Below are 13,598 nucleotides of genomic sequence, written 5' to 3'. Positions count from 1 at the left end.
TTAATTGTTATTCCTCAATATAACTTTATTACAAATCTAATGCTTACCTTCTCGGCAAGCATGGTTTATCGAAGCAATCACATTTCACTCCTTTTGCAATTGCATTTTATCGTTCTATTTCATGAAACTGGACTGGGATGATTGGATTGACAGAGCCAGTATTTACCCTTCATTTTATACTAGTAACATTATTAAAAAGGAAAACGGAAGGAGAAGTATTATTATCGATACTATTATTGCTATTATTTTTATTATTATTATCATCATCATCATTACTACCACTACTACTACTATACTACCACTATCATTACTATTATCATTACTATTGCTGTTACTATAATCATCACTGCCACTGCGGTCTCTGCATGTTGTACCCATGATAGTAGCTACATCTAATTAGAATATTTATCCATCCCTTTGTACACAACGCTATTAAAGCAATAGTCTGTATTGAGGCTACAAATAATGGTTTTATAGCTCCATGATACTGCTTAGCATTAGGGAGGTGAGACGAGCTCACCCCCCTGTTAACATTCACTAGTCCTGTGTTTAAAGGAAAAGTCCACCTTCATATACATAAGGATTGAGAGAATGCAGCAATATTAGCAGAACACATCAGTGAAAGTTTGAGGAAAATTGGACAATCCGTTAAAAAGTTACAAATATTTTAAGTATCTGCGCAGCCACTGCTGGCAGAGGAGACTACTACAGTGCATGATGTCACATGCGTACAACTAAATTGTATACAAGGAAAATAAAAAGAGAATTTCACAAAACTTTACTTTTTGAATAAAGTGCACATTTCTTCGACTTGCTACTGACGTATGTTATGGGTAATATTATTCCCCCTGCCTTCTGAAAGAGAGAAGTCGAGTGTTCTTTTGTTATGCGAGAAAAATGGAAATATGTTGAATTTTCTTTATTCTTTCTTTATATCGTTGTACTCATGTGACATCACACGCTATAGTAGTCTTTTCATCCAGCCGTGACTGAGCAGAAACTTTAAAAATTAATAACTTTTGAACTGATTGTTCGATTTCCCCCTAACTTTTACTGATGTGTTCTACAAACATTGCTGCATTCACTCAACCCACATGTCTATGAAGATGAACTTGTCCTTTAAGCAGGATCGGCATCGGATAAAATCCAAATCGTAAGGTGAGACCTCCGGTATCTGAATTAAAAGAGAAAACAAAAAAAAAAAATGGCAAATTACAGATTCTAAAATATTTGGGATGCCCCTGCAGTGCATGATTGTACATGAAAGGAATTGTTGTCCATGCCCGTATACCATACAAGTGGATGTGAACCTCGATGAGTACTCCTGGAGCTGAACTCTGCGGTTTCACTTAACCCTATCAAAACCAATGATTTTTCGATTCCTTTGACTTATTATGCCGCGTAATGAGATACTAGTACGTACAATAGTGTCAGCGGCAATGACCGAGTTAATGCAAGCGGGAGTAATATTAAAGGAGGTCGACACCCACATCGCCAGAGAAGTCTGCTCTTTCGTCAACGACGAGTCCGTCGAAACGATTTTCATAGCCGTGTCCATATCCCGACACGCCCCTCGTCATATTGAGGCCGCCGAACGGAGACGACGCGGATGAAAAACAAGTCTAAACCCTGAACGATTCGCGGTATGCGCTATCACGGCTTTTATTGTAGTACATCGATCAAAACCGAATCGCAGTTGACACTGATCAGCTCTCTTCTGATGGCATTTGCCGAAGTCGCGTAGCCTTCCTTCCAGTCCCACTTGTATTTTTTCCTATCTTTTAGTCTTACTTTAAAAAAAAATAATAAAAAAAATGTATGATATCTTGGTAATCAAGATAAGAGAACTAGATTTTGATATACCCGTGTAAAACCACGTCTGTAAACAATTTGATACATAGTGACTTTAGACATCTTGAGTAGAGAGTAAACAATGTTGATGCGCATAACGCCTTAAAAACAACAACCAAAAAAAAAAAAAAGAGAGAGAAGAAGATAGGCCTACTTCCACTCTGAAAATTTGAAATGTTTCGACTGTTCTTGGTTTAAATGTATCGGTTTCATTGGGGGAAATTTAAATGAAGGTAGTTATCAAATTCCAAATGACAGTGAAGGCACCAATAAAAAAATTATGATCAACCTAATTTGTTCATTCATAGTACATAGTCCAGGAAATGAAAAAAAAAATAATTATCATCTAAAGCGAATAGGCCTATTCATTATACCGCTTGAAATCTGAAGATGATTTCACAACTGCTACGGGCCACACACAGCAGCTCTAATAGGCTCATTTTGTTTCAAATGTTAGCTCCTTTGTTTTCCCTGATATGTTTCAGCAGTCAATACTGTAATGCTTCAGCTGTATATTATCAAAACAAGGACGTAAACAGGCGTGACTATGCGAAAATTCTGACAGTTATCCTCTAGTATCATTTAAATTCTGCCATATTCTTCCCATCTCTCTCCTCTCCCTCTCTCGCTCCGACACGATACCCGACGTCAGTTCGTAATCGCAAAGGCATGCGATTCTGTCTTGTAACATGCCATTTCATTCTAATAGATAATTTCCTGCTATTAACAATCCTAGGTTCCTGAGAGCTATTGATAACTCGAGACTCGCACAAGGTAAAAAAAAAAGGAAAAAAGGAACAAAAACAGTTGGAAGGTGGTTTTAATGTAGCGGCAGTTAGGGCGGAGCACGCCTAAGGGAATGTGGGCCTCATTAATGCGCCTTTTTACATTGGGCAACATGACGCAGCAAAGTACCGGGAGGTGTCCAACAGTGACCCAACCGACCAGGCACAGCGAGCTTTGAAATGTCCGGTTAACCCCAGGAGCGATATTCGGGCAAGAAGTTGCTTCGTAGCTTTGAGAGTACATTATTTTTTCCCGGAAATTGCAGAGTCGCAGAAAAAATAGATGTCGTCCCTCTTTGCGAGTAGGGCCTATCACGATAGCTTGTCATCCCAGTTTGACCTCATGGTATATTGCACATTAAAGGCGGAACCCCCTTGAAGCAGTGTATGGTTGATTTAATAGGATTAGGCTTTAGTACTCTTTAAATTCAACTTTGCGAAGGGAAAGTTAATACAACGACCTTTTTTTCATATTGTTGAACTACAACCATTATTCAGTGCTCTCATGTGTTTCCCCCTACCATTCCAAGATTGTTAAACTTGTTTTATGTTTCTTGGAAGGAATTTTAATCGGTTCCCCTTTTCTTTCTCTCACCTCACCTCATGTAACACCATAACTAGATCCATCTTCCAAAAAGAAGTATTTGAAGTTAAATGTCATTCAACTTTGGTTAATAAAGACTAATATGCTGATATTTGGCAGCTGAACAGACACGCATAATTATTGTTTCTGGACTGCAAGTGTAGGCCTATGAACAGTGTGTGAATGCAGCCTTGACTGTGAGTGACGAAAGATGCCTGAAATCAGGGAGGTGGGACACCTCCCTGCTGAAAGTGAGGCTATCCGCACGGCCTCTCGACAAATCGCTCGTTTCACTCCCCTCCCCCTTCTCTCTCCCCACTCCCGTCAATGGAGTGTCACCATGAATACGACAGGGTGATTACTGTCTTTCACTAGCGGGCTCCGTACGACCTGAATGAGCAATGTCCCGGGATGGCTTCCCTGGCGAACAGCGATGCGAAACCACGCCTGCGGTCAACGCACCCCCTGTCCCTCCTGTCGTGGGACAGCATCAGTTACGGGTCCGTTCCGGGTCGCTGCGGTTAGGGGGTCCAGCATTGTTCAACGGCACGATGTGTGTAGGTTGTAAATGGGGTTCAAAGTCCCTTTGGGCACACTGTATCCTGGACTGGACCGCGTATATCATTTGGTACTCGCCCGACCTACTTCTATTCGAATGTCCTACTCTTTTGCTTGCACTGTGTGTGAACCGAGCGGTGACGTGATGGGGGATGGGGAAGGAAACAGAGCAGACCTGTACCAGGGAGACTGCGTTGTTAAAGCTCCACGACTGCTCCATGGGTAAACCCAACCCGTGTTCCGTTCCTCGTAACAACCACGCCAAGGAAACCCCATCTAAAGAGATATTCGTAAGGATGCCCTCACGGAACTTTCGGCGAAGCAGGGGTACCACTATTGAATGGAAAGACCATAATTGTTAAAGGCAATGAAAAACAAACAAACGGTCATACAAGCATCCTCTCATAAATTCTCTCAAAAAAATCAAATAAAACAAAGCAAAGTAAAAACAGCCAGTCCCTATTATCCGTGGCTGTTTTACACGTCTCCTCGAAATTGCATTTTGAGTTCTACAATTTCCAGCTGTACGTACAGAAAGGACAGAGAAAGAGCCACACGGTATAAGTTGAGGAAGAAAGCAATAGGACAGGATTGGAGATGAAATGGATAGGTGGAGGAAAGACCGTGACGAAGAATTATCTAGAAATGAGGCACAAGGAAGAAATAGAAAGGAAGGAAAAGGTAGGACAAGAAGTAAGAACCTTTACAGACAAACAGTCGGTTAAAAGCGTTAATCAATTCACAATTATCTGCTCGGACCTGTTCCTTCCGAAGAGCCTACAGGGCTCACACCCGTAAATACAATGGACCGTCCCAGACCCCTTCACAAATTCGTACCAAAGATACCAAAATAAATGAAGAAAAAAATTAATTAAAAATCAATGATGTAGTTTGGCAAAAAACTGAATAGCTGTAGATATTGAGTATGAATTCCTCTACAAATTGCATTTTGGTTGGAAGATGAAAGCTTTTCTGGTGGAATTTGAGGGGACTATATTTCATTGGGTACGTGTACGGAAAATGGGTGATATTTTGAGTGACAAGAACTCGTAGTCTGGCTTTGCGGACCCCTGAACAGAATTTGAACTGAATTATCCACCCTGAGAATTTGATGGATGAAAGGGTATATCTAACTTATCCAGGTTAGTGAAGCTGAAACACCTTATTTCTCCCAGCTATTTTACAGAATTTTTTGAAATTTGATTTTTAACACACATCCCTATGGGGAAATATTTATGGGTGTGAGCCCTATAGAGGATGCATGCAATGCACACAAGTCTATGGGAAGTATTCATCCCATACAAACTCTGCTGGTTTATGTTGATCTATTGTGTCAGATCTCTTCCTCCCTACCCCCTTCCCCTTCCTACCCCCCCCCCCCTTACCTCTCTCATCTACCCCCCCCCCCCCAACTCTGTTTGGCTACAATTTGTTTTCTTATTATGTTGTGGTACAGACAGATCTTTGTACATAGCAGTCATCAGTACCACACAACTTTGAATGACTGTGTTATTTTAATGTATTTCTTTGTTTGGCTACCACTGAAACAGGTCAAAATTCATAAAGTTAGTCTGTTTGACAAAACAAATTCTTTTCAAGTATTTTGTAGGCAATAATGTGATGATGACACCCCCATTATCAAAGATTACTGCCTGCATCTAGGTATTCATCTTATGAAGAACTGATCAACACTACATTTTTATTTTTTAAAAAACCTCAAAGGGCATGAGATTCAAAAGTGTCCCTTTGAGAAGCTTTATAACCCTTGAATGGATAATTTCCCATATGATGTAAGTGCAAATATCATCAAAAACACATTTATGATGTTTAAAAGTCAAATGAGAAATATGATTGCATGCATCCCTTTAAAGGGATAGTACAGTATAGGTGGAGATGTGAACTGGGCTTTTAACTTTTTGTGAGATACCAAGAAAACACTTACGAAATAGTACAGAACAAACCATTTTAAGAGGAATTCAAAGTTTACTTGATGAAAATCAGGTTTGGAATGACTGAAACATCCAAAAACAAAGTTAAACAAAGCGATCGTAATTAAGTGTGGGTCCCACACTTTACTAAAATCGCTCTGTTTGGATATCTCAGTCATTTCAAAACCAATTTTCATCAAATTAACGTTGAATTCCTCACGGAATTACATGCTCTTTTATATTTCATGAGAGGTTTCTCATCTCACCAAAAAATTTTTAGAAACCTGAAATTAGGTCTCAACCAAAACTATACGATCCCTTTAACCTTGTCAGTTTCCTTTTAGACATGGAGTCCCAGTGTTATTTTTACAGAGCTTCATAGGTTCCAATATTGGGATAGAATGGTGGCAATAAAAAGGGATGGTTGTGGTGAGGAGAGTCATTCTTGCTATAAGCTTCTCGACTAAAGACACGACACTTGTAATAATTCTGTATACACAAACGGATGAAAGAGATGGAAGGTGATGACACCACCTTATATAGCTGGACAATAATATGACAATAAATGTGACCGTGCACCACAAAACGAACAAAAAGGTCGCACGCACTGATTTTGTGTGAGGACTAAAAATAGGTGAAAAGGGTCAATTTGGTCAATCTTGGCATTTGTGTGTTTTCTGAAAGAGCAAATCTTCTTCTACATTATGCTAAAGTTTGGGATCATAAAATGAACAGGAAAGTGTGTTTTTTAGCAGATAATCTGGAACGTTTTTTTTTAAATAGTGTGATTAGATGTGTCTTTAGAGTCCCCCTTTCATTTCTTAAAAAAAACCTACACACTCTCTACTTTCAACTCTAATAACTTCAGAAAGAATGATACTACTGCTTTGAAAGTTGGCATTTATTATAGTCAGAATGTCTTAAGAGAACATGCCTAATTTCAGCGTAATCTGATAATCCCTTCATTATGGTTAAACCGGTGGTTTCAAAACTGTTTTTGTCCCATTCATTGCACAGGTAGCACAGCTTGGTGAAGATTAAACGCTTGCATAGACCCTGTGCTTCAGAGCCTCTTGTCTCAGTTCACACTTTTCTGGAGTGTGTGCCTTCTTTCCAGTATTTAGATAGGTTAAGAGAGTCCATTTGATTTGAGTTATACATCATTTTAAAGCTTGAAGTCTGCTCTGCTCTTTCACAATAATTATGCTCTTAAAGGACAAGTTCACCTTCATAAACATAAGGATTGAGAAAATGCAACAATATTAGTAGAACACATCAGTGAAAGTTTGAGGAAAATTGGACAATCGATGCAAAAGTTATGAATTTTTTAAATTTTTGTGTTGGAACCGCTGGATGAGGAGACTACTACAGCTTGTGAGTCATATGCGTACAACAGTATAAAGAAAATGTAAAAGAAAATTCAACATATTTTCACTTTTTTCGCATAATAATAGAGCACTTGACTTGCCTCTTTCTAAAGGCAGGGGGAATAATATTATCCATAACATTTGTCGGTAACGAGTCAGGGGACTGTGTACTTTTTTCAAAAGATGGAATTTTGTGAAATTCTCTTTATATTTTCCTTATATTGTTGTACGCATGTGACATCTAAGTTATTCATACACTGCAGTAGTCTTCTCATCCAGCGGGTACTGCACAAAAACTTCAAAAATTCATAACTTTTGAACGGATTGTCTGATTTTCCTCAAACTTTCAATGATGTGTTCTACTAATATTGTTACATTCTCTCAATCCTTATGTTTATGAAGGTGAACTTGTCCTTTAACTAAAAATCCATGTCTGGCGACTTTTTGTTTGTTTTGTGGTGCAGGGTCACAAATGGTTATTCAGGTTACTATTTCGGGAAACAAGGGTAAATTTAAGGGGCGGTCAACTTCCGAGTCTCATAAGTGATTTTAGGAAAACTTCTACCAGTCTGGTCCTCTTTAAAGGACAAGTCCAGGTTCACAATACACGTGGGTTGAGTGAATGCAGGAATATTAATAGAACACACCAGTAAAAGTTTGGTGAAAATAGGACAATCCGTTCGAAAAATATGAGGAAAACATAAAGAGAATTGTAAAAAAAAAATGAAAAAATTGCACATGTCCTGGACTTATCACTGACGTGTGTTAAGGGTGATATCATTCCCCCTCCCTTCTGAAAGAGGAAAGTTAAGTGTTCTTTTATTATGCGAGAAAAGTGAAAATGTGTTGAATTTCCTATATCATTTTTTCTTTACATCGTTGTACACATGTGACATCACAAGCTGCAGTAGAAGTTTTCTCATCCAGCAGAGAGACTGAGCAGAAATTTTGAAAAATTAATAACTTTTGAACGGAATGTCCGACTTTCCTCAAACTCTCACTGATGTGTTCTACTAATATTGCTGCATTTACTCAGTCCACAGTACACTCCATGACATTCTGAACATGATATATCATAATGCACTTTAAATGAAAATCAGGAGACTTGAATGTTTACACGTCGTTCCCTTAAATTTATCTCTTTTTTTCACACACGCGACTGAGCTCTCCCTTATATATGACGGTTTCTTTCCTAATAAAGCATGTACATTCGTGTTATGTAGGACAAGTGACTTAGTTGTATCATCAGCGATAATTACGTGGCATTTTGCGTCGGAAAGTCGTGTCATACAGAATTGGCACGTTGGGGCAAAGATCTCCGCCAACAAAAGGTGATGTCGTGCAAATCCGGCCGATAAATTACAGATCGCCTTCAGAGGGCTGAAACACACTAAAAAAGAAAAAAAAATGAATGATTTCCGCCTAAGCTAAGATTATTTGACAGCAAACATGAATACCATGTGGATCTGACACGGAAGCCGCTTTAAATAAGACTGAATGGAGGCAAGGGTTGATTAATATCCCTTTGGGTCGTCAGTTCCCTTTTTGGGATGGACTGAAATTAGGCCTACCTTTCTTTCCGTCTGCATGCTATAGTCCGTGAGATGGACAGAGATAATATGCTGATCTTTCATCTGCTCCTTATTGGTGCCAGAAAAAAGGTATTGTCTAACGATTCTTTTTTTTTTTTACTGATCGTTATACATGTACTGACATCTCGACTCTTAAATTCACTACAAGATGTTGCCTGCCACACAGGACTAAACACACGATATGGACAGATTTGAGACAGAGGGCAATAATATTGCTAAAAGACAAACAATCAAACAAACGCCTGCAAAAACGCAGCCATCTTGGCAGAGATTTCGAGAACAGGTGACGTGAATACGGCGATAAAACATCTAATTAATTACCCGCATCTCTTGGCCAACTACGGCTCCATTGAAGAGTATGAGTTTGTTGGTTGCAGCTTGGTTAATACTTCCTGACTTTGCCCATTAAAGTTTATTGCTTGCTTGTTTTGATCTAAAAAAACAAACGACAACGTCAAGGAATAACTAGAGATTGTAATTTGTCATCACTGACAAATTAAGGTGATCCGATTTTTTTTTAATCAATGATTCGAGTCCTGATCGTAATAGGCATGACAATACAAGTTTCATCTGTGTTTAGAGACATTGGCCGTGTGAGGTTTGGATTCTCATTTAGAAAAGGGAGTCATATCTGCCATCTTTGGTACCAATTCTGTATACACTGAATAACGAAGATACAGCAACGAATACATATGACCTTTGACCCACCTTTACACTCCCAAGATGGCATCTGAGGAAAAAGTGGTTATTTTGTGAAATGATTCTTGCGACATCGTCTATATTCGTGTGCAAAATATGGCAAAGATAGGACATGTATTCACAAAGATGCAAAATGCAAAGTCTTAGGTACAACATAAAATCTGGGAGAAATTCACCGAAGGGTAAGTGAGAGCTAGTGCTCGATAAAGAAAAGCATGTCGATTTTCACATTAAAAAAAAATCCCTCCCATAGAGATAACACGTCATAACGAAAATACAGAAAGAAGTACATATGACCTTTGACCTCACTTTGCACACCCAAGATGGCGTCTGAGCAAAAAGTGGTTATTTTGTGAAATGATCCTTGTTACATGGTCTTTGTGTGTGCAAAATATGGGAAAGATAGGACATGTATTCACCAAGATACAGGATGAAACATTTATGACCTTTGACCCTAATTTACATACCCCAGATGGTGTCTGATCAAGTAGTTGTTATTTTATGAAATAATGTACGTGACATGAACTAAACATGTGCAAAATATGGGATTGATAGCCATTGTTGTTGTTCATCTATTGCACAGAAAGTAGTAGAAAGAAAGAAAAATAAAGAAAAAAAATATGTTATTTTATAGAAATTTGAAGGAGAAGCATAAAAAAATCAGAAAAAGATAAAGTTAGGAAGGGAGATTAAGACTAACTAAAGAAAAAGAAGAAAAAAAGTGTTTAAAAAAATGAAAAAAAAAATATTGGCAGGGGTGAGCCTCGAACCAGGGACCTTAGGATTACGAGGCGGATGCGCTATGCAATGACCTATTTCATGCTCCATAGGCCCTGTGTATTAAGCAAAATGACGCTGCATCGAAGCCACGTGCCATTTTCAACCAAGTTTTTCGACGTGATGCCGACGTCGTATGAAAAAATGAAGGGCACACTTACGATAGCCCAAAGTCTCAGCTACAACATACTAAAATCTGGGAAAAATTCACCGAAGCAAAAGTGAGCTAGTGCTCGAAAAAGAGAGTCATGTCAATTTTCACTGCCAGAAAAACTGCTCTCCCATAGAGATAACACGTAAACTGGTCAAATTCTACAAGGATACATTCAATCCATTTTTACGAGGCGATGACGTCATCCAATCAAAATGTTGTTTTCACATTAATGAAAGAACATTTCATAAGCTACAACATACTGAAATATGGGAGAAAATTGGCAGAGGATAAGTGAGATACGCTCGAGTAGACTTGTAATTTGATGACGTCATTTTGAAAATTTACTTTTTTTACTTTATTAAGAAATTTGATATCTTTTAATCATTTTGTCAGCATTGCCTACCCATGAAATGACATGTACAACTCATCAGCTTTCAATATATGTAAAGAAAATGGGGGGTCACCGTCCATCCTGACGAGTAAAATCGGATTTAAAATTGGCAGTTTTTTGGCATAGTTGCACTGTATATCGCCATTGACGCGCGCGCGGAATTTCAACTTTGACGGCCCCGTATGACGTCATATTGAGTCGGATTGACTTGAAACGTGGTATAAATATTCCTTGACATTTCAGACATGCGATCAAAGTGAAAAAACTGGAAATTTCAATTGCATATGAGCTGTGCGTGCGTATATGCGCGCGCGCGTACGCGTCCGTCCGATTTTTTCAATTTTTCAAAAAATGCTCCAAATGGTCTGAAACGTGTGCAAAAAAATTTTGAGCTCGATTGGAGCATACAAATATTTCAACGCGCGCGTACGCGCACGTTTTAAGAGAAAATATGAATTTTGAGAACATGAGTAGAATGCGCATAACTTTAAATATATGTGACGTAAATTTCATTGAAAAATTCTATTTCATTAATGAGATATGATTGAGAATGTGTTTTCATATAATGACGTCATAGTGACGTCACGGTCGACTGATCACAATGATACATTAGATTTGCCGTCTTTGGGACATGATGCATACATGATATAATTTTGAAATTGACAGGCAGCGGACTTTCTGAGCTAACCTCTGCACAACTTTTGAGGAGAAATAAAGAAGAAGAAAAACAAAGAATCCGTACAGATACAGAAGGTGATCCGAGAGGATACTCGGATCACCTAATTAAAATTGTTGCTTCCGGAAAGAGTCACCTGACATGCATAGCGTGTGAACATCTCGAATGAGGGGCCTCTACTTGACCCTTAACACCAGTGGTCAGGGACAGTCGAGGTTTCAATTTGTCATGGGGCTCGCGCTTTACATTATGCACATTATTCTCGTTTGCAGGTCACAGAACTTTTCATTACAGCTTACAGGGCCTGTGATTGGTGTTCTCTCACGCAATATGAACAGAGACTCTCGTGATAATTAGTCTTGTCCCCACTCTGTCGCAGATTTTTTTTTTTTTTTTTTTTTTTTTGGGGGGGGGGGGGGGGGGGGGGTGGTGGGCCTAAATCCCCCAAGACACTTTTCGCGAAAGAGGAAAATGACAAAACACTAAAAATCCTTAAAGATATGAAGCTAATGACAGTAATGAGGTTACTACTACTTCTACTACTAAAATTATAGGTTCCTACCCCTATAACAATGACATCAATAATGATAATAATGATAATGATTGTAATAATAATAATAATAATAATAACCTTATTATCATCGTTATTATATTATTACATTATCACTATTATCACTATTATTATTATTATTATTATTATTATTATTATTATTATTATCATTATTATTCATGTATCCAGGAAGGCGAGGGCCTCTCCCGCCAAGTGTTTTTTTAGTGTTGTTGTCGTTGTTGTTGTTGCTGTTGTATTCCCAAATGTAAGACAAGGCTGCAGTTTTAACACGGGAGCTGAAGTATTGTACAGGTTTTACTGAGTATCTATTTGCTGAAGAGGTGCAACAATAGATAATAATTATACAAACACATTGAGCACCTGGTTGTATAAGTTTTGGCGTGCGTGGTACGGGCAGAACGATCCGATCCATTTTTTTTTTCATTATCAATTTTCACCATTTATATATCACTGAACAACCCCCCCCCCCAAAAAAAAAAAACAAAAAAAAAAACAAAAAAAACATTAACATTTTGTGTTTGTTAGTTTTTACATTTTGGCCCGAATTCACGAAGGTGATACAAATGAAACCATGGTTTAAACCATGGACAAAAACCATGGAGCGCCAAGTGTCGCATGGAATATTTCGTTATATACGAAATTAGTCATTTTGTCGATGAAATGATTACTTTGTAACGAAATGACAACATTTTGTAAATAAATGAACATTTCGTCCACGAAATGATAATTTCGTTAAAGAAACAGTCATTTTGTCGACGAAATGACCAATTCCGTAACGAAATATTCTGTGCGACACTTGGCGCTCCATGGTTTTTGTCCATGGTTTAAACCATGGTTTCATATTTTGTACCACCTTCGTGAATTCGGGCCTCTTTTTGTGTTTGTTTTACTACGGAGGGTTAATGCAGGGGCAGTTTAAAGAAGTAAGCGTATTAACTGTAAAGTCTGAAGTCACTTGATGATCGCACGTTCTTTATGTCATGTCTCGTAGCTAATCTGTCACGTATGAAATACTGGCATACAAAACAACGGAACTTCCTTATTTCCGTCCGACTATGCTAAGATCGTCATCGATAATGCTTGCTACTAAGACTGAAAAAAAAAATGACGATGTTCTGATATGTAGCTCCCTTATGTCTCTCTGTGTCTACTAAGCAAAAAAAAAAAAAAAAAAGAAAACAACAAAACAACAACAGCAATTAAAGAAACATCCGTTATTCGCTCATTCTAGATCTCCCTATACAGCGCTTTACCGAAGAACTTTATACTGACACCAAAAAATCCAACACAAACTGGACGAGGACTAGATCGATCGCCTGAAGCTTCAAGGCCGAAAAGGGGGATTATATATCCGAAAATAGTGAATATTTGTCTAATAAATTACAGAATCAGAATTAATAACAACGTTGTGTGCCGTATATATTTACTCTGAATGGAAAACGCTAGAAAAGAAAATAACAACACAACCGATAGCTACCTGCACGTCTGTCAAGGTTAATACGTAAGCTTGCTCATGAAATCAACAACATAGCACAAAGCGAAAACGTCGGATTGTCAAGACATGCATGAGAACAATCGAGTACAGCAGAAGAGGAGCTTCAAAACTGAGAGTGAAACGAAACGCACATAAAATGCATATATTTCATATAATTCATTATATTACACA

General features: G+C 38.2%; 1 protein-coding gene across 1 annotated transcript in view; it reads right to left on the bottom strand.

The window, feature by feature from the left end:
• Positions 1-13,598, bottom strand: part of LOC139721374 (von Willebrand factor D and EGF domain-containing protein-like) — a 140,239-nt gene that overhangs the window by 110,470 nt on the left and 16,171 nt on the right. The gene's annotated exons all lie outside the window — the stretch shown is intronic.

Source organism: Diadema antillarum, unplaced genomic scaffold (genome assembly GCF_040938485.1).
Source record: "Diadema antillarum isolate AM-2024a unplaced genomic scaffold, OU_Dant_1.0 scf00000142, whole genome shotgun sequence".
Classification (NCBI taxonomy): domain Eukaryota; kingdom Metazoa; phylum Echinodermata; class Echinoidea; order Diadematoida; family Diadematidae; genus Diadema; species Diadema antillarum.
The sequence above is the reverse complement of the archived record's forward strand: the minus strand, read 5'-3'. Positions and strand labels throughout refer to the sequence as shown.